Source organism: Mustela lutreola, chromosome 2, assembly GCF_030435805.1.
Source record: "Mustela lutreola isolate mMusLut2 chromosome 2, mMusLut2.pri, whole genome shotgun sequence".
In the NCBI taxonomy this organism is placed as follows: Eukaryota; Metazoa; Chordata; class Mammalia; order Carnivora; family Mustelidae; genus Mustela; species Mustela lutreola.
The window spans coordinates 44,685,303-44,707,078 of NC_081291.1; the positions used below are offsets into that span (position 1 = coordinate 44,685,303).

Here is a 21,776-nt window from a genome sequence, read left to right on the forward strand (position 1 = left end):
AAGTGTAGGCCATTTTTCTTATGATTGTTAATGTAAATATTAGTGAATCAAAGTTATCATTATTATTATTATTTAAGATTTTATTTATTTATTAGACAGAGAGATCACAAGTAGGTAGAGAGGCAGGCAGAGAGAGAGGGGGAACTAAGCAGGGAGCCCGATGTGGGGCTCGATCCCAGAACCCTGAGATCATGACCTGAGCTGAAGGCAGTGGTTTAACTCACTGAGCCACCCAGGTGCCCCTATCATTATTATTAAAAGAATGATATAAACTTATAAAATCTATTTATCCTAAATATATATGAAGAGATGAGTTTTCAGAGGTATATAAATGTAATTAATTATAATCAATAAAAGATAAATGGTAAGTTTCATATTATTATTTTGATAGAGGTTAAAAGTCTTCTGATAAGAATGTATAGACACTCCCAAATAAAGCTCTTAGTAAACTAGAAAAAATAAAATAAAATGTGTTAACAAGAATACAGCTGAACATATTTATGAGAAATAGTAGTTAACATGACAATCTATTATAAACACTAAAAGCATTTCTGTTCAAAATCAAAAAGAGTACAGAAAAGCCTTTTATCAATGCTTAGTCAATAATGCTGTGAAGGTTGTAGAAAGGTAAATGTAAACAACATTTAGAATAAATAATAGGAAAGGACATATTACTACTATTTTCAGATTATGTTATACAACAGAAGTTTCACAGTTACTTAAAGACTTTAAAAAATAATGAGTTTAATAATATAGTTAGATAAAGGATAAAACAAGGAGCTAATAACAATCAGAAATGTAGAGGTAATGCTATTATATTCATAGGGAAAACAAATAAAAAATAGAAAAAACTTAATGGGAAATGTTCAAGATCTGTGTGAAGAAAAGTATTCCCGTTTATTAAATCATGTAAAGCACATGCTTAATTGACAAATAAAGCACAGCATCCTCTCAAATTTGAATTACCTAGCCTTTTAAGGATGTCAGTTGTGTACAAATTAATAAATAAATTTCTTGAAGTCCAAATAAAAGTCTCAACTAGTTTATTTATTTTTATACTTAGATTTAGGACAGGCAAAACTTAAACAATAAATCAAAATTTGATCTGGAGGAAAAGTGGTTAGAAAAGTATAGAGTATTTAGAAATAGAACATCATAGAAGAAGGGATGGAGGATTTTATTAGATGTAGAAGTGAATTAAAATGCCAAATAATTTAAAAAACTGGATAGTAAAAAATTGTGCAGATATAGATTGATAGAAACAAAAAATTATAGTTAGAAGTTTAAGAGTTTATTAAATATGTCAGATAAAATGAATGGTAACACAGATTAATAACAAATACTATGAAAATCCCATTTGTTTATTGGATCAAGACTCCAAGTAAAAAATTTACATTAGCCTGAAATTTAAATATAAAAATAATCACACAATACTAGATGAAAATAGAAAATATTTTTTTACTTTTATGGAGCGACTTCCTTAGCATGATCCAAATCTAAGAACTATAAAAGAAGAAAAATAGATGTTAGGTTTTCTTAAATACTTCAATTTTATAAGATAGAAATTCCCCATAAATGCAAAACATAGCTACTAGCTTTTTATTGTTGTTATTTTTTTATTACATCAGAAAATTAAGCACAAAAGTGTCCACCACAAAACAAGTCATTAAATAAAAACAGTACATTCTTACACAAAAGATTGTTTAGACAATTCGAACAAATGATGAGGTGTATCTATATGATTGACTTAAAAAATGTTCATTACATTTTTGGAGGAAAACAACAGTTATAAAATAGGATGTAATTTGTGATCTCATTTTTGTAATCCTATCTGTTGTGTATAGGGAAAAAAAGATGCAAAAATAAATACCAGACTCTCAAGAATGCAGTAGCTAAAGTGACAAGAGTGAAGATTTTTAACTTTAGTTTTATTTATTTCTAAATTATTGCAATATTTATGGTGAACATTCTCTATTTTAATAATTGAAAAAAGTAAAACTATTGACATTTTAGTTCAGAAATTCAGTGGGAAGTTATAGTCAATTTTCTACCTGTATATATGTTAAGCAAAATCATAAACCAAACTGTGATTCTTGGAGGTGTTCTGAGTGACACGTCCCAAAATGTATATAAACATACTTATTGTTAGTGTCTCTTCAGTTATGAGAGAAACAGTCTCCAACTCCATCAGATACCATAAAGGATAAGAACAGATAATATGTATAATATATTTACTTAATTTACTTACTGTATAGTTTGTGTGATAATCTTGATGTGTTTAGTGTTAGCATTGTCTGTGACACTCTGTCTAGACAAGTCATTTTCAAAGTGTTGCCCTTGGATCGACAGCACCTGCGACCTGTAAGAAATGGAGATTCTCAAGCCTCACCCCAGACTTCCTGAATTAGAAACTGCTACATCCTACCCCCTAGAATCTGTGTTTTTACAAGCATTCCCGTTGATCCTGATGGGTACTAATATTTGAGAACCACTGCTCTAGAGTCCATTCAGGAGAAAGCTTTTTACTAAGTCAAGTTTTATTATAAGTTGATTTTTCCTTTTAGAGACTAACAGAGAATTTATTGACATTAATAAGAAAACTGATTGCTAATACATGGCTAAGTAAGCTGGAATTTTTGTTTGTTTCTGGGTTTGTTTGTTTGGTAGATGGTAGGAAGTTCTAAATGTTTCTGAATATGGGAAGGATGGAATAGAAACGTCCATCATGACAGCTGTTCAGGAGAGTATATAGTGGATTATAGGGGACTGATTTAGGGGATAGAGGCAAGTTAGGAAGGAGGCTATTGAATAGATCAGGCAAGAACTAATGAAAAACCTGGATGTGAATGTGAACTAACGACTTAGTTATTGATTGCATTTACAGGGCAAAAGAAACAAATGGCAAAGTCTGAAATTTTAAGCTTATGCGACAGGTGTCATTGGCATTACAGATCTGAATGACTCTTAGTGCTCTGTATATTGGTAGATTGTGTTTGTGCTGTTATTAGTCATCATGAAAATGATTGGTTTGTTTGAATGTCTAAATTGGGGCTTTCAGTTAATCAGAACCGTGGTTAAAATTTTCAATGATTAGCATGAAAAGAGAACACAAATACAGTTGAGTACTTTGCCAAACTCATCAAATATGATGGGCTAAGAACTCCTAATGAGGATGCTGTGATCAGCTGAGCAAACAGACCGTTTGGCTTCAACAGAAATGTCAACACAGGCATACTCTACTAACTTGTTGATTAGGGATGGTTCTAGCTGGTTGATGGATTTTAGCCAAGATACAGAATGGTGGGAAACTGGTATAGAAGAGCCTTCAGGAATCTGAATGATCAATTATTTTTCACCCCATAGATTAATTTCCTTGTGTTAGAGTTATCTATGAACTTAAACACTCCTTCCTCCAAGTTTCCATAAGACTTCATTTATATTTTTATTACAAGGATGGCTTATTCATCTTGAGAAGAGCTTCCTGTGAGATATAGAGCTATTAATGGCTATCAAGGGATAGACTGAATGTTTTTGGGAGGTGGATTAGTGTGAACAAAGGTTTGAGGTTTGGATATACCATGACAAGTAAGCTATAGGAGTGGAGTAAAAAAAAAAAAAAAAAAAAAAAAAAAATTTTAAAAATTGAAAGTTCAAAGGCAACTCAGGTTCTTACTTCCTGAGAGAATTTGGTTTGAACCCTGGTTTCTCATTTGTTAAATAGAAATTGTATTATAGGGTTGGCATATGAAGTAAGTGAAATTATGCATATGCAATATATGATACAGAATCCATAGAAATAATTTCTTGAAAAGTATAGCTGTTTTTTATTGTGAAATAAGCTTTGAGAGTCAACTGGACGTGTGCAGATCTTGAAGGAAAGTGTGCCGATCTTTGGACATCTTGAATACATTTTACCAGAACTATTAGCCTCAAGATAAGAAAATGTCAGTGAGCCTGGATTTGGTAAATAGTAGTGAAATGGACCAATAAAGGCTACATTCATTCATTTTTATTTGTAGGGTAGAAGGGTACAGTGACCTGGTTATTCTAGAATATACCATGTTTTCTTTTCTTTCTTTCTTTCTTTAGTTTTTGTTAGATTTTATTTATTTATTTGAGAGAGAGTGTGTACATGCACATATGTGCACAAGCAGGAGTAGGGGGAGGGAGAATCTAGAGCAGACTTCATGCTGTGCATAGAGCTCAACATAGGGTTTGGTTCCACCACTGCAGGATCATTACCTGAGCCAAAACCTAGAGTCCCAGGATAATTAACTGACTCAGCCACCCAGGTGCTCCTATGATATTGTCTTTTCTGTGGAAAGGGAAACTATAGTTGATCATTCAGTTGAATAAATGATGGTAAAACCATAGTCATCCTTATGGATGGAAAAACTAGACCTTTTCCCCCCCATAAACATGTATATGTCACTTTTTTAAATTTATAAGAATAAAATCTTTACTGGAGAGATCATAAAAGCTACTTTCTAGGTTTACCGTCCCACTTTATGAAAACTTAGAATGTCATATCTCCTAAACTTAGACTGATGGCTTACGTTTTCTCTGTGTAAATTTTTTCTGTGTAAAATTTCCTGCTTAGGCTACAGTAACTTATTTCTAAACATAGAAATCACTAATCCTTCATGACTCAGTTTACAGTCTTCCTTCTTAAGCAAAGTAATTTCCCTTGACTTCAGCCAGAAGTGAACTCTTGAATTCTGTTGCGCTTTGGACCACTATTATAACATGAATTTCAAATGGCCTGGTATTGTAGATGCTTGTGTATAAATATCTTTTTATCTTACTAGATTGTAAACTCCTTCAGAGAAATGTAAGAAAATCAGATTTAAGAACATGGGGAAGTATTTGAAGCCAAGGCTCCTGAATGCCGTCCTGAGGGTTTAGCTTGAGTAGTGCTTGATATAGTATGACTTGCCTCACTAAACATGGTTTAATGGACCTGAGATGGCTCCCTGCGCCTATAGGATGGGGATCTTTAGGAAGTGGCTTGGCAAGAGCTCTGGCGAACAGCCGTGCTTAGTACTTCATGGTGGCACTAGGCAGTCAGTTCATACAGAGGGAGAGAGCAGAGAGTGGATTGGCTGAAGCTGGAAGGCATAAAAACAGGGTAGTAATTTTAGGAAAAAAACAGGGTTGCTGAAGGGGAGGAGAGTAGAGGCTTGGGGTAACTGGGTAGTGGACACTGGGGAGAGTATGTGTTGTAATGAGCACTGGGTATTATATAAGACTGATGAATCACAGACCTATACCCCTGAAACCAATAATACATTATATGTTAGTTAGTTGAATTTATTTTTATTTATTTATTTTTTAAGATTTTATTTATTTATTTGACAGAGATCACAAGTAGGCAGAGAGGCAGGCAGAAAGAGAGGAGGAAGCAGGCTCCCTGCTGAGCAGAGAGCCTGATGTGGGGCTCGATCCCAGGACTCTGGGATCATGACCTGAGCCGAAGGCAGAGGCCTCAACCCACTGAGCCACCCAGGCGCCCCTACTTAGTTGAATTTAAATTAAAAAAAAAAAAATGAGGGTAGTAATCAGAGACAATGGGTAAGCAGACAGCATAGCATAAAGTCAAGATAAAGAAAGTAGTTACTAGACGCAGATTACCAGCCCTCTTTACCAATTTATCTTGACAGTAAACTTCTTTAATGAAAGTGACCTGAAAATGTGGCTTATTCCTTATATATGGAAACAAACAAACAAACAAACAAACCCTAACTACTGCAGCATCATTTTGTAAGATCTGCAATAGTAATGACTCTCTTTTTATGTTGAATTTAAAAATGCCTTCTTGTAACTTCTTTGGAAAAGTACTTGTCATGCTTCCCAAATTATGTGCTAACCCTCTGGCCAGTGATGGACCTTCTGGGATAGATCTTTCAGCAGTAGGGGGAATCCTGTTTTTTATAGGAAACAAGTAAGTGTTAGTAAGGACTTTATATGGTTTATCTTTCATCACTATCCCTAGTAAGGGATAGTTATATACTTCAGTATATAAGGATATACTGAATATTCAGGATATAAGTATCCCTAGTAAGGGATAGTTATATACTTCAGTATGTAACTGAAGTATATAAAATTTACTTATTAATGGAGTTTCTTGTTAAGTAGAATATACTCACTACTTAGTGGTATTGTGTTTGTTTTGGGTGACATTTTTAAGATCCACTTTTGTTTTCATAGTTATGTATCTATTAAATATTAGGAAAATAGAACTAGCATGTCAAATCCATGGTTTCTTAGATTCTCTTGGCTATGACATGTGTAAAATAAGTGTTTAAATTTAAAATATTAAATAAATAGTTTTGGTGATGTGCACATATGGTCCAAATAATGGAAGATATTTGCTAATGACTGTAATTAATATAAGACTCCTTTAAAGAAAAAGATTAGCATGGTATCACCTTTGTTTTTGCTTTCTAAATTTATTGGGTATATCTTACGTTATTTTCTATAGTTTGGGAGATATATATTTAAGTCAATTTAAATGTAAAATAAAAAAAGTACTCTATATAAGCACTAAGAAGGCAAGAAATAAACATCATGGCAAGGCCAATAACCTGAAATTGGACCCTTCTTTGAATTTCAGGAATGTGTTGAGAAATAACTTTGTGTCAAATAGAAGTCAATAGGAAATCAGCCAAGTTACCTTTGTTGTCACACGTAGATAAATGCAAGAATATGAATTTTTTAAAAAATCACTTTCAGGGGCACCTGGGTGGCTCAGTGGGTTGGAGCCTCTGCCTTCGGCTTGGGTCGTGATCTCAGGGTCCTGGGATCAAGCCCAGGTAGGGCTCTCTGCTCAGCGGGGAGCCTGCTTTCCCCCTCTCTGTCTCTGCCTACCTCTCTGTCTACTTGTGATCTCTCTGTCAACTGAATAAAAACAAAATCTTAAAAAAAAACCACTTTCAGCAGTCAGAGGGAACTTTTTTTTCTTCATAAACACCACTGCGTATCCATTTCTATGTTGCATGTCAGTTACATAAATATAGATAAAAGCAAAATTGTGGTGGTGAGTAATTCTAGAGCATGTATCTATTAAGGAATCATGAAAAACGTTTAGGGGAAGAAGGGCTAAAACTTTTTTTCAAAGGAGCCCTTAAGTCAAATGTGCAAGGGGAAGTACATGGTTTCATCACCATATCATTTTTATTAATAGAAGGAATTCAGCATTATTAGTGTGATTTTTCATAGACTTTATTGGTTTGGGAAGATTAACTATTAAATGTTGATAATAATGTTCTACCTGGTTTCTCTACATCTGTTATCTTTTGTCTCTTTGGTCCAATGGGAATATCACTGACACATTTGTCTTCCTAAAGTACCTCTTGGATTGTTTTCCTCTGATCATACACCTTCAGTGGCCACTTTTTGAATTCTTCCTCACATCTGAATTCTTCAGCATTCCTCTGCTATCTGTTCCAAATCTACTTTTCAGTGGTTTCCCTGTATTCTTGTGTGCCTTTACTTTTATCTTAATATGCTTTATCAGGTTCTCCAGAGAAACAGAACCAGTGGGATTGTGGCTGTGTGTCTGTATGTGTTAAGGAATACATTTATTATATATACATGTATAATATAATATAATATTAGTATAATATAATATTTATAATATTGACAGTATTAATATGCATAATATATTATATAATATTATAAATATTATATTATATTATATTTGTATATAGACACATATATAATATGTATTAAGGAATTGGTCCATACAGTGTGGAGTCTGGTAAGTTGAAATCAATAGGGTGGGATTTCAGGCTGGAAACTCAGGGAAGAATTAATGTTGATGTCTTGAAGTTGAAATTTGTCGAACAGGCTGGGAGGCTAGATACTCAGATAGGAGTTGATATTAGTCTTGAGTCTGAAAACTTTAGGGTAGGGTGACTGGCTGGAATCACAGAATTTCTGTGTTATAGTCTTGAGATAAAATTCCTTCGTTTCCATGAAACCTTAGATTTTGCTGAAAGACCTTCCGTTGTTTGGATGAGGCCCACCACATTATGGAGGGTAATCATTACTTAAATTCAACTAATTATATATATTAATCATATCTACAAAATACTTTCACAACAATATCAAGACTACTGTTTGGCCAAACAACTGAGCATCATAATCAAGCCAAGTTGTTACATAAAAGTTAACTACCACACATACCATGATTTTTCTTTCTGCATTTTCTGTCTTATGTGTCCTTACTTGACATTCCTAAACTTTTTAAGACACTCAAGCTCTGGCTCATTTTCTTCCTCTATTGCAAAGCCACTACTGTTTACTTCAGCCAGGAATGATATAACTAAGACCTGTGACATTCTGTAGGAGGATGTACCTCTTTTATAGAATGCATTTCATGCTGCCTGGTATTGAATGTATTTGTGTAAGGCTTTTATACTGTGTGCGAGCTTTGAGTTTCTCAAGGGCCAGGGTGATAACACATAGATCTTTGCATTGAATTTATTATATAATGCATTGCTCTACACAAAGGTGCTTAGAATTTTTTTGTTTTCTGATGTGCCAGGGTACTATTCTAAGCCATTTTTAACCTTAAAGAATTCTAGCATCAGTGGGAGTGTGATATAGCACAGTGTTTCACAAGGTTTGGTAGGCATTCTGTAACAGAATATAGTATTTATAATAGTAGATACATGTTAGCTTTAATCTGATTTGGAAAAAAAATGTAATTAACATCATCCTAATAAATTTGCAGGTATGAATTTTTAGGATGAGGTGAAAACAGAGAACTCATTTAGGATTGAATCTATTATTAAGTAATAGAGGGTAAGTATATAAATACTGCAATATTATGAGTAGTACGTGAAGCATTTAGGTTTGTGAGATATTACTGTCATGTAATCCTAGACTGAAAATGAAGAGATAATGAAATTATTTAGTTCTTTCACACTGTGTGATCTAAGGTATTTAATGTCTCCCATCAATTTATCTTCCAACTCTAAAACTATAATTTGTTGCTTAAATCCCTTTAAATACACAATCTAGATCACAATACAGATAGTATAGTGTAAGTATGGAGAAGATCTCTGATTTGTAGACTAATCCCAAATAGGCTGTGTATATATTGAACGAAATAGGACCGAAACATTTTCTAACAGTAGGCACAGGGCATCCTTTGGCTTAGAAATGAAACAAATACATTTATGATCTAATCTTACTTATTCTGTGACATTCCTGTTAAATGGATGTCCCTGATCTTCCTGCCATACTAACCATATTTCTAATGTGCTCATAGTACTCGAAAGTAATAATGATCATTTGTAATTATAAATGTCCTGTTATCAATTAATTTGTAGTTCACCAGTAACCATCTGATTATCTCTAACAAAGCTGCAAAGGCATGGTAATTACATTGAAAGTAATTATCATGTAATTGCACATAATTATTTGTACCTTATTAAGTGCTCACATGATTAAAATATTTCTGGTCAAATACAAATTATCAGTGGGATTAAATTTTTTTAAATTTATTTAATTTTTTTGTTCTTCTTGGGGGAAAATAAGAAAGTTTTCTTCCTGGTCTTCTCTTTTGTAGATTAAGTTGAGCCATCAAACTGACATTTCCATGTTACTTCAAATAGGATGAATTGGTAAGGAGAGGCGAAAGTTAGATTTCATTAATGGGATTCCTCATACATCCAGTGAAGTTGAGATAATAAACTTCAACTTTCAGCGTGGATGATGTTTTTCTTCTTGTAACTATAACAAAAAATACTACCCTATTAAGAGTGTATATTATGAATGTCATTGAGGACAATGTGTTTTTCATGACTAACACCACCATTAGCAATTTTACACTGAACTTCTATTTTTTCCCCAGTATTCTTTCTTCAGAACTTTTAATATTCCAATACTCATACTCAGTGTTTCTGTTTTAATTTTCAAAAGCTTTATTTAGAATGGGGTGAACTACATGTATGATTGTAAAGTGGTTCCCAAGTTTGTTCATGTAGAAATCCATAAAGATCCAACTAGTTATATCAGCATGGTTCTTTAGAAATAGTATGTGAGCCACATATCCAATTCAAATTTTTCTTTTAGTCACATAAAAAAGCAGCAAGAGGCAGGTAAAATTAATTTTAGTTAATATTTTATTTAAAACAATCATTAATTCAGAGATAGTGTAAAAATTATTAATGAATTGTTACTTTTTTTGTACTAAGTCTTTGAAATCTGATATGCATTTTACTTACAGCACATTTCAATTCAGATTAGCCACATTTTGGAAATGACAGAGTATGACTTCCATGACTAAATCATTAAAGACGTTGGAGCTTTTGCCTAGTTCTCTCTTGGCTAAGCCAGAAGTGATGTGGAACCTTAAGGATGCTTATGCAGGCCCATGGAGGTTTCCATAGGATGGAGAACTAAGACATGCTACCAAAGCCGGCATCAACTTCCTGGCCATGTGAGTGAATCATCTTTTTATTTTACTTTATTTTATTTTATTTATATATTTGAGAGAGAGAGAGAGAATCAGAGAGAGGGAGAACATTAGAAGGGACAGGGTCAGAGGGAGAAGCAGACTCCCCGCTGAGCAGAGAGCCTGATTCTGGACTCAATCCTGGAACTCCAGGATCATGATCAGAGCTGAGGGCAGTTGCTCAACCAACTCAGGCATCCAGGTGCCCTGAGTGAATCATCTTGAAGCCAGATCCTCTAAGTCAAGCCTTCAGGTACCTCTCTGGATGACTTCTTGACTGCAACCTACAGAACTATCTAGCTAAGCTGCTCCTAAATTTCTGACCCACAAAAATTATGTGAAATAATAAATGTTTACTGTTGTTTTAAGCCCCCCCTCATTTGACTACATTTCAGTTGCTTAGTAGCCACATATAGCTTATGGCTACTGAATTAATAGTGTAAGTATATTGATTATATTGATCAATACCTACATGATGGAAATATGAGTTATATAGTTTGCTTTCTGATTTATAGGTTTTCTATCAGTTTATATTTCATACTCTGGTAAAAAATATGTTTAACCTAAACAAACACCTACTTTTTTATATTAAAAAGTTTGCTAGAAGGATAGGGATAAAACCAAGATTTATGAACTGCTTTATTAGGTCATATATGATGTTGAGTACATTTACATTTATTACCTGATTTAATCCTCATAAAGTCCAAAAAGATAAGTTGTATATCCTTACATTATAGATTAGTGAGGCTCAGAAAGTTTCACCTTATCAAAGTTGTATAGTGAATAGTGAGCTGTGATCCAGACCTAATTCTCTTTGACGACAAATTTTTGTCTTACTCTTTTCAAATAAGAAACACATATTTTGGGTCCACTTGCTCATTTGGTGGTCCTAGCAAGAGTATTTTGAATGGCCCAGACTTCTCTCAGGATTGTGTAACAGACTTGATGTGAATAGAGTTTCTTACAATTATAATTTGATTGTTAGGGTTACTCTTGACCTTCCTTATCCATTGAATTAAGTTCCCAATTCACTTTCTTAAATTGAACTCTCCCGATAGCTAGGCCTGGCAACTTATCTCAAATGCAGCATAAATTGTCTTTTTATGGCATTTTAACTGGAAGTTTGTTGACTATCACACACACTCATAGAAAGCCGACCTTTGGGGATAACTGCGTGACTGACAGCAATGCCTTAGCAACCATCTGATTGTAGTTATAGAGGAAATTTACCTTGGATTGAAGAATCACATGCCATTGTGATTGACAGAGTCTGTAAGACAATCAAGGTCAAACCCAGAGTGAATTGAGTATGTAGCTATAAGCATTGACAGATAAGTCATGTGTCAAATATTGCCTAGCCATCTGGTTACTGCTCATGATTAGGCTGGACTCATTGTGTTAACATTTTATTGAGGCCAACTACATAGGAAACTTGTTTGTCTTCAGCTTATCAGTGAAATATGTTTTATCTGCACAACAAAATGGTTCTGCTTAAAGTGAACCTCCAAATCCATTGGCTGTAATGACTCCAGCATGACCTTCAAAAAAGCTTTATTTGGGAAATTGTCATAACTATGTTGTAAAGTGTTTTCTCATCATTTTTAAGTGATTGATGCATTATTGAAATAATATATTAGGTATTAAAAATGACACTTGTGAATTGGTGCCTAATTTCTTAAACAGTAGTAGAAAACAAACTTGGCCACCTCAGGGGTTTTAGAAGACCCCAGATATTTAAAGACTATTAGCTAATCCCTATATTAGATGTGTAGGTAGTGAAAGGTGATGGGGTGTCACTACTAAGCTTTGCATAAAGGGATACGTAACTTATGTGAAATACTGAAAACTCATATTCAGCCAAATGTATTAAACATATTAAAACTCCCCTAACAAATATTTGGTTTATTTTTGAGGGGAAAAAAAAAAAAAAAAGAAAACACAGGGAAATGAAGTCAAATATCTCTGGGCACATTATATTTAGAATGGGGATCCCAGCCTACTGACTATTAATCCAGTGTTATTGACTCCTGTAACTTTGCTGTTTTTGTAACTCAAGTTTTAAATACAGTGGCTGATTGACTTAAAATTAATGTTAGAAAAGACAAAGTTGCTTTTTAATCTCTTATTGATTAGTAATTATCATTCTGTTTTTAACTGTCATATTGTTCTTTTGACTGGATTATCAGAAAAGCATCCTTTTGATCACAAGTTGAGTAAACAGATATGGGCTAATCAAACATAAGTTTTCCGGAGAAGGCAGCAACAGTTTTGATGGATTGGTAGTTACATTTCCATATACAAATTAGAGCATGGAATAAGCAAATAATTTGAACTAGTTTTAGTTGGTGTTCTCTCTGTCATTGCTGGTTCCCTTGCAAGAACAGGTATTGAATGCCTCTGGGCATTTACATTAACTACAGCAAATCCATTCCAACCATGGATGGATTTTTAAGAAAATGTAATAGAGTGGTAGGTTCTAGCCAAGTGTAATTTTATCATCAATTACATGATGTTCCACCATGATAACATTTGTGGTCCAGCATGTCTGGGATGGTACTGCTGAGGCTGGCATCTTAGTAAATGCACTACACTAGGTGGTGCCTAGTTCACAATGCAGTCAGTGATAATCCTTTTAAGTGGATAATCAGATTTATCCATTGTATTTTCCTTTTTCCTTATTCAGCTTCATCTCTTTATCTATCTACTTATTAGTTGTAATCTACTTACTTACCTACCTTCCTGTTAGTTGTTACCTACTCAAAGGCAAGACCATAAATGAATTAACAATAACATTAATCAACCAGAGATGATATAAATTTGTTAGTCCTCTTTAGTAAAGTCTGCAGATACAACATTAGTTGTTTCTTGTTTGTCCCTTTGTCATTACATAGGAGATTTTCAAGTTTTCTTTAATAAACAGCCAGTATATAATATTTACCATCTATATGCATCATGAACTATCCGAATTAGTGTTTAAAATGTAGGGTAGGCAGCCAAAAAAAAAGCTACTGAATATGCAGCTTATTGTATATGTTATAAATTAGCCAAGTTAGTGTTTAAAATTATGGGTCAATCAGCCAAAAGGCTATTGAATATGTAACTCATTATAACATTAATAGAACAAAATATGTCTTCTTATAACCCAATTATTGGTGATTTGGGAGCTATTTTCCAAGCAAAATTTCCCCATAAGTTTGTTTTTGTCTTGGTGGAGAACTGGCACTTTCGAGATAAAGCCACTAACGCAGCATGTGTGTGTGTGTTTTTCTTTCCCTCCCGAATAATTTTGTTCAACTTAAAATGACTGTTCCTAACAGCAGGTGTTTTCTTCTTTGTTTTGAATTATACTGAACATGCTTTTGGTGTTCACAAATACTGAAAAATCAACTATAAAAGTGCTGGATTAAAAAAAAATCTATTTACATATGGTTGAGAGATAAAATTTTAGTTTTGATTCACATATTCTACAGAAGTGAGTTCAATAACTCACATCACATAGTCTGTCTTCCAGGAAGTTTTTGTATCTACTTTCAAAATATATCTAGAAACAGAAAACATTTATAACATCTGACTGGTTTGCTCATGATGAATAAAATAAAATCTTTAATACGTGTCAATCTTATATCTGTATGAAAATCATGATTTTGAGTTTCTAAAAATTGATTATATTTATGAGCTTTGGAGATCTTCCACTGAGATATTTAGAGGGTTCAATTGTCAGAACAGGTGAATTTCATCACAAAAAAAGTATACTCTGTAGGAAATTTAAACCTACTCATGTCTTTTCTCGGCTTCTAGAAGTGAATCCAAAGAAGCGGTAGAGTTTTGTTTCCTTTGTTTTTCTCTTTTTAATTTCGTTCTCTACTAATTCCGTGGTGTGTGTTTGTTTGTTTTGGGTTCATTTTTGACCTGATAAGTTATTCTTCATTAGTGACAAGCATGATTAGGAATTTTGTTTTATGGTCTACCATTTGGTTGTCTCTGAAAGTGAATTAACAGTTTATAGAGATTTGTTCTCTGTGGGTGAAAGATGATAATCTGGTTTGTTAGTCTTTAATTGTTTGTGTTCTTGTCAATTTTGAGCTTAAATCATTTTTCCCCCCCACTGGGAAGGAGAGCAGTTCTTTTATATCTGAATTATATATAATTGGAAATAATGACAATACAACTAAAGCCTTGGATGGAATGTCCTGTTTGAGAATGATGCTCACTTAATCAGCCCAAACTACTGGGATTATGTAAGACTTGACTTTACAGAGAAGATAGTACTCTCATTAGAAAAACCAATATAGTCAGAAGAAAATATTTTTGGAAGGAGAAACAGAGACCATCCTCTTAAGAGAACAAACTAGTGAAATACATTTTGTTCACATGGACTGGAAATTTTCATTGAAAAACATTTCCCTTTATAGGAGGAAATGAAAGAGGACTTTTCAGGCATACTTGAAATGATAGTCTCAAAAGAGAGATCAGAACAGGGGTGGGAGTGAGCTGTAGCTTCTTCCATCGTGGATAGCAGCTGGTGGGGATAGAATGGGGACACAGGCTTCTTGGGAGGTGTGTAAAGAGGATACCTCAGTCACATTTGACTTCCTCATTGTTTCTAGGACATCGATCCCTCCCTGAACTGCCTGCTCCTCCCAAAAAAATCTAGGCCTTTAAAATTTCCTTGAAGATAGTAGAATGTGGCATTTGTCACTTTGCTTTGCTTAAAGGAGGAGGAAGGTCTATAATTACAGGATTGTTCGACTGTGGGCTCTGCCTGAGCTGGGAGTTCTTCGGCGTGTTGTCTGTGCTCTCTTGCTTGAAGTATATGCCTTAGATGCAATCTCCCTTCCTGGATCAAGCCCATGACTGATGTGTGCTGCAGTCTTCAGTGTTCACATTACACTACCTGAAAGCCAGCTCTGTTTTGAAGAAGGCCTGGGCTCTGCTCAAAGTCTGATACTCACTTGACATTCTGCGGGGAACCTTGCTGACTTTTCCCTTTTCTTGGGTGAACCCAGTGAGGCAAACGACTCTTGCTTTCTCTGAATTGTTTTTTGAAGAGCCTGTACCCTGTTGGGGCAAGATCTGGGATATTTCCCTCAGCAGGTTTCTGTTGATCCACTCTTTTTTGAAGGGTGGGTCTTTCTCTCTGGTGAGGAAGTTTCCCAAATCTTTATGCCCTGTGGATTCTCTACTTGTTGGAGGCTGCCAGAGGACTCATTTTCTTCATTTTTGTCTAAACCAATACTCTAGATCTGTCTTACTATCTGAAACATAGATGATCCATGCTCCTGCTACCCCAGGGTGCTTGTCCTCCCCTTCATATAGTTATATAAAACCTGGGAAGGTGCCATATCCCTGCTGTGGCATGCCATGTGGATGTGGCTTTGAGCCAGTAGCAGCCAAACTGAGTCGGGGACATGTCAGTGACACAATTACGAGCCTGGTTCTGAGGTTTTGCCTCTGTTTTAAGCTTTAACTGAGAAGAAAGATGGTGTTAAAGCATGATTTCCCTGTAGTTTAGACTACCAAAAATCATGGTTGTATAGGGCATTCCCTAGTTATTTGAACCCTTGAGCTACTTAGGTGGCCAGTTAGTATGGCAATCTTCGGAGCTTTATGGTTCTCAGAATGTCTTTCTCTCTCTTCTTTAAATCTCTTTGTTTCTTTGTTTCTTTTGGCACTATGGACTCTGTAGCCATACTGTACTATCTTCTTAGAAACATTTGCCCTTGAGAGCATCTTCAGCTTCATGCCTCATGTCTTCCCTCTCTGAGACATGGGTATGTGATTGCAGGAGTCACCTGAGGCACAGTTCTCGTTCTTTTCCCTGGGTTCATGGTCTGCTATGGTTTTCTCTTTGTTGCACATTGTAAGGGTTGAAAATAAATTTGGCGTCTTCTCTAGCCTGATGAGTCTATGGAACACCATCGCAAATATGAAAGTGCGACCATGTCATGCCTCTGGCCTTGCTCTCCCACCAAGAGGAAATTGTCCAGGGTAGATACCACATGTTTTTAAATTACATCTTTTCTCCAGCTTAGGTATTGAGTAAATCTGCCCATGAAACATGGGTGACTGAGTAGAAAAGGGTATGGTAAAAGGCCAGATTGAGCCTCTTTTACCTAATACCATAATTTTGTGAATTAAAGGATCTTGAGGAGTAGGCACCACTTTTGCCATTCATGACAGCAAAGGAAGTGAGCTTGTAGTATCAACCGAGAGCATGGATCAAGGGAGGAAAGCTCCCAAGAGGCATTCATGTTGATATTTCTGACTTATTGATGATACCAAGTTTCTGGTTTCCAAGAGGGAGTGAAACTTTTTAGGAGCGGGGAATGTAGAATAGCCAATAATTTAGGAAGGATGCTCACCCTCATTGATCTATCCTTGAGCTTGCCCAAGTATACATTCTACTGTTTTCAGGATACTTTTGGTGGAGGTCTTCCTTGGGCCCCTAAGTAAATTCCCTGAGTGACTCATCAGATTTTTTTTCTTTTCTTTTTTTGTCTCCTTCTCACCATCAGCTCTGAGAGTGAGCCTTCATTGGATAGCTTTCTTAGCCCCTTGGTAACTTATCTTTGTGTCCATCCCCAGGTTATAGCCCAGATGCCTCCCCAAGTCATTTCTTAGTGGGAATTATCTGGATCTTCTATATAGAATCTTTCTGGTGTTTCAGTTCAGTTTCCTTGAGATCCTTTGGCCCTTATATCTCCCTTGAGATCATTATAGCCTTCTTCAACTTTACCCCAAATAATATATTTTTACATATAAAAAAATAAAAAAGCAGTGTAACTGCTGTATTAAAGATACTGTAAGAGTGATAAAGCTGGAGAAAGCTGTGAATATATTCTATACCAAATAATTTGAAAACTCTCTTGATCACTCTTTGTCATTCTTGTCCTTTGGGGGCTGCTTTGCCCTGATGTCTCTCAAATCCCCACTCTCTACCCATATAGTGCCTCACTAGACTGGTCCCACTCTCCAAAACCCTTTTACCTCTTCTGTATTTTAAAATTTTTCTCACATATCCATACACAGCAATTCAGGTCTTTTAAGCCCTGGATCCATCTTGCATATGCAAACACTTCTTGATTTAGGGAGTGGCCTAGGCCTTCTCCTATAAAATTAAATCTTGAGGAGATTGAGGAGAACGGTTGGGGGTTACATAGAGCAACATGTATGTGAGGTTTGTTTTGCATTACAACCATGGCTGCTTTTTCTGTAAGTGATCTACTGATTTCTCTTTTCTACATTCTAACATTTCACCAAAAGCACTATTGAATTGCCAGTATTTATAAAAATAAGTTATGAGAAAAAATATTAGGTGGTGGTGGTAGTGGTGGTGAGTGTGTGTTTTGCCTTGTGATCCAGGCATATAACAGATTCTGAATACTTACATCTTCATTATTTTTTTTATTTTTATTGTTTTTAATGATTTATAAATTTATGTTAGAGCACAAGCGGGAGGGGCGGAGGGAGAGGGAGAGAGAATCTGAAGTTCTGGCTAAGCATGGAGTCTGACATGAGGCACAATCTCACAACTCTGAGATCATGACCAGAGCCAAAACCTAGAGTCAACCACTTAACTGACTAGGCCACCCAGGTGCCCCACTTACAGCTTCATTATTAAGAACAGACTGCTGAAATCATGCACTGTAAAATGTACATGCTTTGTTTCCTCATTTTCCTGATTCTGTTGCATCAGTGATATGGGGATACCTAAACCTTTTCCACTCATGTGATGAACTTTTACCACAGATGACTGTCCCTTTATTTGCCAATTTTCCCCTGCAGCAAAATAAATAAATAAATAAATAAATAAATAAAAATCTGAATAATTAAAATAAATAAATAAATAAATAAATGGAATAAAATAAAAAAAATTTTTAAAAATCCATAGTTTCCCATTTCCCCAAATACTTAGATTCTAAGCTATACCCCCTAATCTATTCTTTCTTCAGATTCCCTAATCTCTCTGCAGGATTTCCTTCTAAATGAAGAATTCCTTCCAGGTATCCTAGCATCTCTGGTGTTGTCAATTATAGAATGATATGGCCCTGACTGGTCTTAATGCTTCAAGACTCTTCTATTAAAAACAACAATAACAACAACAACAATAACAAAAAAAAACAGCCTTCTAAGTTTGAAGGAATATAAACTCTAGAAAGATAATATTAAGGTGATATAAGGGACTATAAAAATGGCCCATCAACTTTATTCTTCAAAACTCTCAATATCATAAAAGAAAAAGTCTGAGGAACTTTTTCAGATTAAAAGCTACTAAAGATGGGGCGCCTGGGTGGCTCAGTGGGTTAAGCCGCTGCCTTCGGCTCAGGTCATGATCCCAGAACCTGGGATCGAGTCCCGCATCGGGCTCTCTGCTCAGCGGGGAGCCTGCTTCCTCCTCTCTCTCTGCCTGCCTCTCTGCCTACTTGTGATCTCTCTCTGTCAAATAAATAAATAAAATCTTTAAAAAAAAAAAAAAAAGCTACTAAAGATGTGTGGTGACTAAGTATATGATAGCTTGGATCTTGAAGTATAAGAAAACAATGTCATAGGGCATATTTCTAGATGAACTAACAGTTCAGATAAAAGTTCTGTATGCATATTTGGTTCAATGAAGATAGCGACAATACTGTGGGTATAAAAGGAAATAACCCTATTAAAGGACATACTGAAATAATCTAGGTATAAAGTCATGACACCCATTTCAAATGTTCAGAAAAAAGAATAATATGGATATGTATAAGGAAAGCAAATGATACGAATGTCATAACTCTGTTATGGGTTGAGTTGTGTCTACAAAAAAGCAATAGGTTGAAGTCCTAACCTTCCAGTACTTCAGAATGTGACTTTATTTGGAAATGGGCCCATTGCATATGTAATTAGTTAAGATGAGGAATACTATAGTAGGATGGGCTGCTAATTTAATGAGTGGTAGTCTCTTAGGAAGCAGGCCATGTAAAGACACAGAGACTCCCAGGGAGAATGTCATGCAAACACAGGACAGAAATTGGAATTATGCATCTACAGACCAAAGAACAGCCAAAGTTGCCAGTAAACCACCAGAAAATAGAAAAGAGAGTAGGAAGGATTCCATGACAGATCTAAAAGCGAGCATGGCCCTGCTGACACCTTGATTTCAGACTTCTAGCTTCCCAAACTGTGAGACAATAAATTTCTATTGTTTTAAGCCATCTAGTTTGTGATATTTTGTTACAGCAGCCCTAGGAAACTAATTTAGTAGGTGAATGTACCTAAAGGCTTTAGGGGTTTTTTTTGGCTTGTTTATTTTGTTTTGTTTTTATTTTTTATTTTTTTTAGTGTTCTTGCAGCTTTCAGTATGGTTGAAGTTACAGCAAGATAAAAAAGAATTTTGAGATACAAATACACAACATGCACACTCCGAAACTGATAGCGTTTTTACCACCTTCATTTCCATCATCCTGGTCTGAGTTACCTTCATCTCTCTGCTACACTCCTATAAAACCTTTTAATAGTTATCCCTACTTTTATGCTTTCCCCACACCCCAGTCACCTCTAGTTTTACTAAGTGTGATTTATTTAAATTGTATGTCAAATTCTGACACTTCTCTGCTTAAAGTCCTGCAGTGGTTCCCTTTTCACTCTCAGTATACGCTGCAGTCCTTTGAATGACCTCAGATTTTTGCATGATATAGCCTTGTAATTTCTTCCTTTACTACTCTTTCACTAGCTCTGGTCCAACCACCATGACCTTCAACACTGCCAGGCACAGACCTGTGTTTTCACTTTGTACTCTCGGAAGCCTCTGGCAGACTTCCTCCTTTACCCCTTTAATTGCTTCAAGTATTTCCTCAAATTACATACCATTGAATTCATGTGGATCCCCTCCCCCCCATTTAATAGTCCGCCCTTTCCTTCCCCAGGATTCCCTCCAATAGTCCCAGTCCTCTTTAGCATACTATGTTACCTTCTGTCATACTGTTGTCGTTTTTTTTTTTTTTAATTTTTTAGACAATTTCATTTATTTATTTGACAGAGAGTGAGCACAACTAAGGGAAGCAGCAGGCAGAGGAAGAGGGAGAAGCAGGCTCCCTGCTAGGGGAGGACCCTGGGATCATGACCCCATCTGAAGGCAGACACTTAACGACTGAGCCACCCAGGCATCCCTGTCCTGTCATACTGTTTATATTGCTTATTTACCTTATGTCTTGTCATCTGGCTGCCCCCACTATAATATGAACTCCTTAAGAACAGGGGTCTTTTTTTTAGTTTTTGTATTTTGCTATATTTCAATTCCCTAGCACATAGAGGGTACTTACTATGTATTTGTTAAATGAATGGCATTTTAAATGTGATTGACTTACATAATACTACATACATTGGTAAAAAAAAATTTTTAAGTAAATATAAAGTTTATATCATCTCTTTTCTCTCTAGTTACCTGTGAAATAATCTGTCATTTTGTTAAAAAAAAAAAAAAAAACATAGTTATAACAGTGACTATTTGCAATCATGGATTAATGGCAAATAGCCCTAATTAGTGGATTTCTAAAATCTACAATAAATATAGAATTTTTACTGCATTCGGTAGAAAGCAGTGTGGATCTTCCATGATCCTTCAGCTCTTGCATTATCATAAAAATAAAAATGTTTTTTAAGAGGAGGTGCTTCCTTAGCGCACTCACATCTGTTCCCTTATTTCTTCTCAGACATTCATTTATTTCTCTGACATTCCAGAATATGAGACTCTTATTTGGATGTTTTGGCTGCAAGTAAAAGTAAGTCCTCGCCTTCACAGTAGGTTTAAAAATGAGCATCTTTGTTATTTTACCTAAAAAGAAGCTCTCTGGTAGGCAGTCTCCATGGTTGATTAATCTGTTAAGTGACTTCATCAAGGGACCACTTTTTTTTTTTCCACTCAGATTTCTTCAACATACAGTTTTTCTCCCATTAGGGAAGAAAAGAAACAAACAAAAAACATGCTACCCAGATTTTGTTTACTGTATGAAAACATATAAATATTGAAAAGAAGAAGAGGGGCTATTTCTTTATATATGTTCTTCTTGATCAGCAAGGATGGTCTTTCTAGAAGTTCTTTATAGATGTTTCCATATATCTTATTGGTTAGGATTTTGTTGTATCCATTTATTCAAACCAATCATTGATATATGAAATGAGATGATTAGTATTGGTTTATACTAAGGGTATCAAACATTTTCTGTAAAGGGCCAGATATTGAACACTTTAGACTTTGCAGACAATACAGTCTTTGGTATGGATAGTCAGTCTGCCAATGTGGCACAGAAGCAACCGGAGATACATCTATAAAGGAATG

At 35.2% G+C, this 21,776-nt stretch overlaps 1 protein-coding gene across 6 annotated transcripts in view; it reads left to right on the plus strand.

The window, feature by feature from the left end:
- Positions 1-21,776, plus strand: part of LOC131824150 (contactin-4) — a 938,389-nt gene that overhangs the window by 72,478 nt on the left and 844,135 nt on the right. Inside the window, exon 1 of one of the 6 annotated variants that reach the window (XM_059161542.1) lies at positions 10,292-10,450. The exons of the other annotated variants lie outside the window; for them this stretch is intronic. The gene's annotated coding sequence lies outside the window, so the exon portion shown is untranslated. Of the gene's footprint in view, positions 1-10,291; positions 10,451-21,776 lie in introns of those variants that run through there. 6 annotated transcript variants of the gene reach the window in all.